General features: G+C 40.5%; 1 protein-coding gene across 1 annotated transcript in view; it reads left to right on the forward strand.

Annotated features, from left to right (window-relative positions):
• Window positions 1-5,395, forward strand: part of EFCAB2 (EF-hand calcium binding domain 2) — a 142,190-nt gene that overhangs the window by 1,202 nt on the left and 135,593 nt on the right. The window lies entirely within an intron of this gene.

Below are 5,395 nucleotides of genomic sequence, written 5' to 3' on the forward strand. Positions count from 1 at the left end.
CTGATGGCGTTCGCGGCCACCATTTTGCCTCCTTAATGAGGACGCAGGAGGACGGTCTGGAGGTCACAGCCGCTGCCCCTGAGCTTCCCGGTGCTCCGAAGTGCCCGCCCGCGGCCGGCTTGCGTCGCGCAACTGGCATGGTGTCTTGTCTTAAAAAAAAGGAAAAAAAGACACACACCCAAACAGCCGTTTTAATAAAGATGAAAACCAAAATCTGGCGGAGACTTTGGAACCGCTCGCGGTCCCCGGGGGACCCCCCAGCCCCGCGCGGTGGCCGCCTGCAGAGGCGGGACTGCGCTTCGAGGCTTATGGTCGCCAGATCAGAGGCATCGATGTGTTGCCTGTGCGGAGACACCAAAAAGTGGTTACGTTTATTTGCAAGACCTTTCATGTTGTTTTCAATTCTTGGTGTGATTAATGGTACGATTAAAACCCGATCCTTGGTTACCATGCCCTTGGGTACTCAAAAATAATTGTGTTTGGTAGTTGGCAAAGTCACCCAAAAATATCCAAAAAGCCATAAAACAGTAAAGGTAAACAAGCAGGAATTGAAAATATTCCTTCTTTGTTTTCTTTCTGGAGTGCTCAAAACACCCTCTCAAACCATTTTTCTCTGCACAGAACCAAGTGTGGTCAGGTTAACAGCTAATATTTACAAGGGAAGAAACGAACACTGAGATATTTAGTCACTTGTTCCGGTGATCACAGAAAATCGGCGAAGACACACAACTGTGCCAATGGTCTACCTATTGATAACAAGGATACTGTGATTTTCATATCATATTAATCTGAGAAGCCAGGATTATTTTATAGGTATTACCTTTACAAAGATGCCCTTGCATACAAAGAAAAGGGTAGTTTTAAAACTTTCCCTGAAAAATTGATGGCTTATTTTTATTTACCAAAAAAAAAAAAAAAAAAGGGAAAACCATTAGGAGATAAACTAGCAGGTAATTATAGATATTTATTTTCTTAAAGTTAGGTCAGCATGAGAAAAAACGCACTGGAGTATGGTACAAATACAGTATTTATCGGTTTTTAAAAATTGAGAGTTTTCCTGATTTTTCAGCTTTCGAACAATATTTTTCTGTTTAAAATAAATTCAGAGAAACAATTCTGTCGATAACTCATAGAAGAAATGATCACTGTTAAAAGGTGGATGCCATTCATTCAGAATACATGTATTTAATGCCATTATGTAGATAAGGCATTCATTCTACTTAGAACTTTGAAAGATACAAAGATGAAAAAGACATTGTCTTTGCTTCCAAGGAAGGTGAGATCAGTAAGGGAGATGAGATATATACAAATCGGAGGGAGATGAGATATATACAAATCGGAGGGAATAGTTGGCTGAGTAGTCTCGGTTCCAACCACGGTGCTAGGTGTGTATCCTTGTAGTCCGTGGACAGCAGCCTGGACATCACTGGCTGTCCCCGACCTAGTGAATCCGTCTTCATTTTAACATGTCTGTAGGTGATTTGTATGTACATTAAAGTTCGAGAAGGCCGGGCATGGTGGCACGCCCTGTAGTCCCAGCTACTCGGGAGGCTGAGACAGGAGAATCGCTTCAGGAGACAGGAGAACTGGGGAGGCGGAGGCTGCAGTGAGCCAAGATCGCGCCACTGCACTCCAGCCTGGCGATAGAGTAAGACTCCGTCTCAAAAAAAAAAAAAAAAAAGTTCGAGAAGCACTCATATGCTATATCTCATTAATTGTTAACAGTTTTATGGATTAACTAATTGCAGTTTGAAGGGTATTATGAAATAAAGGCATTTTGTCAGAGGATAAGCTAAGTAGAGACTCACTTTGGTGATAAGATCTTTTTATGGAAATAGTCCATTACTATATTTGATTGTCAGCTACTGTATTTTGAATTTTCAGACATTACATCTAACCAATTAATCAGAATTGATTTAAGTTTTGAGGATTCACTCAACTAAACTCATAAAAGACTGATATGCAAGCTTGAATGATTTATTAATTTAAATAGGGGTATATACATTGACCCGCAGGCTGATTTTGGTAATGTAATATACTGTTTTATGGGTACTAAGCTTTGGGTAGTGTGAATTTGTATTTGATGACCATGGAATCACACAAAAGAAAGGATAATTTTGAAGGATGTGTTCATTACCCTGTAAGTTCCAAAAGGTCTGGAACCATTTCTGATCTGTTAATACTGAGTGTTGTGCAGAGTGCTTGGAACATGGTAGGTAATCAATAAATATTTGTTAAATTCAGAACATTTGAATTAGTCGAAGACAGCTTATGTTTTAACCAAAGCATTCCTAGCTATTTCCCTCAAACTTATTCTATACCTGAAAGTACACAAAACTCGTTTTAGGTCTCTTTTTCCCTCTGCTTTACCAGTAAGGTACATCTGGCTCAACAAAACATTTTGTTTCACAATGCCACGGTATTCACTAGCATGTCTTTAAGAAACAACTACAAAAAACCTCATTGTAGAAATACACATATGTTTTAAATAGTTCATCTTTAACATTGAGATTTCTAAAAGTTCTAAAAGGGGATTAAGTTTCAGGATACTCATCCTATCCACTCTTCTTCAACATTTAGAAATTAACTTTGATAGAAGTATTGAGAATATTGATAAGAAAAATTACCTAAATTCGAAGGAGCTATTGTGCTCATAAAACTTTTCTCTAAGATTATGTACGTTGAAGTTGTTATAGTTATTTGTGGCATTTTTTGCTTTCATACAGTATAGTTCATTTTTTCATAGATTAAAAATTATACAGAATTATATTAGCTAAAAGTTAAAATTTTAGAACCAAATTATTTTTAAAACCACTTTTTTAACTGAAAGAATAATGTTTGAAATGGGATAAGAAAGAATATTTTTGAAGTTTTATTTTTTTTTTTAATTTTTTTTTTTTTGGGTACCAAATTTTTTTTTTTTTTTTTTTTTGAGGCGGAGTCTCGCTCTGTCATCCCGGCCTGTGGTGCAGTGGCCGGATCTCAGCTCACTGCAAGTTACGCCTTCCGGGTTTAGGCCATTCTCCTGCCTCAGCCTCCCAAGTAGCTGGGACTACAGGTGCCCGCCACCTCGCCCGGCTAGTTTTTGTATTTTTAGTAGAGACGAGGTTTCACCGTGTTCGCCAGGATGGTCTCGATCTCCTGACCTCGTGATCCGCCCGTCTCGGCCTCCCAAAGTGCTGGGATTACAGGCTTGAGCCACCGCGCCCGGCCTGTATTAAAATATTCTTTGTTACTTTGCATGCTTTGATAACATTGCTTGATAAAGTGCCTCTAATTCAATTATCACCTCCTAGATGGAAAAGGTTTTACAAGATTTGTTGTTTGGTTTTTGATTTCCTTCATTGTGCCACTCTTTTGAAAACCCAACATTTGGAAATACAAAGTAAAAAACAGAAATTACAGGTGCCTATTACTTTATAAAAAGGGTTCCCTTAAATAACGTTTTTTTTTTTTTTTTTTCTTTTATTTTGAGACAGGTCTTGCTCTGTTGCCCAGGAATGTAGTGGCGCCATCACAGCTCACTACAGCCTTGACCTCCTGGGCTCAAGCGATCCCCCCACCTCAGCCTCTCAAGTAGCTGGGATTACAGGCGCAAGCCACCATGCCCGACTAATTTTTCAAATTTGTAGAGACAGGGTTTCGCCGTGTTGGCTAGGCTGATCTCAAACTCTTGAGCTCAAGTGACCTGCCTCCCTCGGCCTCCCAAAGTGCTGGGATTACAGGCATGAGCCACCGCACCTAGCCTCAGAGTAGCTGTTGATAGTATAGAGTGTAGTCTGTGGGACAGCACGAAGGTTGAGCTTTGAAGTAAGCCTTGAATTTGAATTCTGTCTTCCCCAAGGTCTAATTATCTGATCTTAGCTGAGATGCTAAACCTAAGTAGCTTCAGGTTCCTCAGATGTGAAGTGGGGATAATTATACCCCAATGTTTCACAATGCAATGGGGACAGTGTTTCGTTATTCATTTTTACATCCCCAGCACCTACCACAGTGCTTAGCATCAAAGGAATGCTGAGGAATGATGCTTAGCATCAAAGAAAACCTGTAATCCCAGCACTTTGGGAGGCAGAGGCAGGTGGATCACTTGAGGTCAGGAGTTTGAAACCAGCCTGGCCAGCATGGTGAAACCCTGTCTCTACTAAAAATACAAAAATCAGATGGGTGTGGTGGTGGGTGCCTGTAATCCTAGCTACTCTGGAGGCTGAGGCAGGAGAATCGCTTGAACGTGGGAGATGGAGGTTGCAGTGAGCTTAGGTGGCACCATTGCACTCCAGCCTGGGCAACAGAGCAAAACTCCGTCTCAAAACAAACAAACAAATAAAACATAAAAATTAAGAAAACTTAAGTCTTACCAATTGAGATCATACATAATGCATTCCTGCATATTTCTGGGGTAATTTAATAGGTTTTCTTCCTGTCTTGGACCAATATAAATATCCAGTTAAGACTAAAAAAAGAAGAAAACTAGCTTTTTGAAGCCTAATTTGTTTCCTCTTATTCAGAATAAAACAAAATTTGAAGAAAAACTGGACTGAAATTTGTTTTTACACTGATTGGTAAAATTTACAAAAATGTCTCAAGAATAGTCATAATTTTAAAGATCAAATGGACAGTGAGATGCTACCTCATGCCTGTTAGGAAGGCTGTTATCAGCAAAAGTCCCCCAAATAATAAGTGTTGGTGAGGAGGTGGAGAAATTGGAACCCTTGTGGACTGTAGGTGGCAATGAGAAACGGTGCAGCTACTATGGAAAGTGGTATGGCGGTTCCTCAAAAGTTAAAAATCGAATTACCATTTGACCCAGCAATTCCACTTATGGGTATATATCCAAAATAATTGAAAGCAAGGTCTCGAAGCGATATTTGCACAACATGTTCATAGCAACATTATTCACACCAGGCAGAAGGTGGAAGCAACCGAAGTGTCCCTCGGCGGATGGATGAGCAGGCGAAGTGCGGTATATACACGCAATGAAACCTGACTCCGCCTTCAGAGGGGAAATCCTGACACGCCACCACTCTAATGGACCTGAAAGACATTATGCTAAGTGAAATAAACCAGTCAAAAAGACAAGTACTCTATGATCCCACTTACATGAGATACCTGGAGAAGTCCAATTTGTGCAGACAGAAAGTAGATTGCTGGTTGCCAGGGCTGTGAGGAGGGGAAAGTAGGAAGTTGTTTAAGGAGTATAGAGTTCCAGTTTTGCAAGATGAGAAAAGTTCTGGAGATTGGTTACACAGCAGTGTGAATGTACTTAACACTACTGAACTAACTATACGGTTAAAACTGGTTAATACAAGCCGGGCGCAGTGGCTCAAGCCTGTAATCCCAGCACTTTGGGAGGCTGAGACGGGCGGATCACGAGGTCAGGAGATCGAGACCATCCTGG

This window comes from Colobus angolensis, unplaced genomic scaffold (genome assembly GCF_000951035.1).
Source record: "Colobus angolensis palliatus isolate OR3802 unplaced genomic scaffold, Cang.pa_1.0 Scaffold40, whole genome shotgun sequence".
NCBI lineage: Eukaryota > Metazoa > Chordata > Mammalia > Primates > Cercopithecidae > Colobus > Colobus angolensis.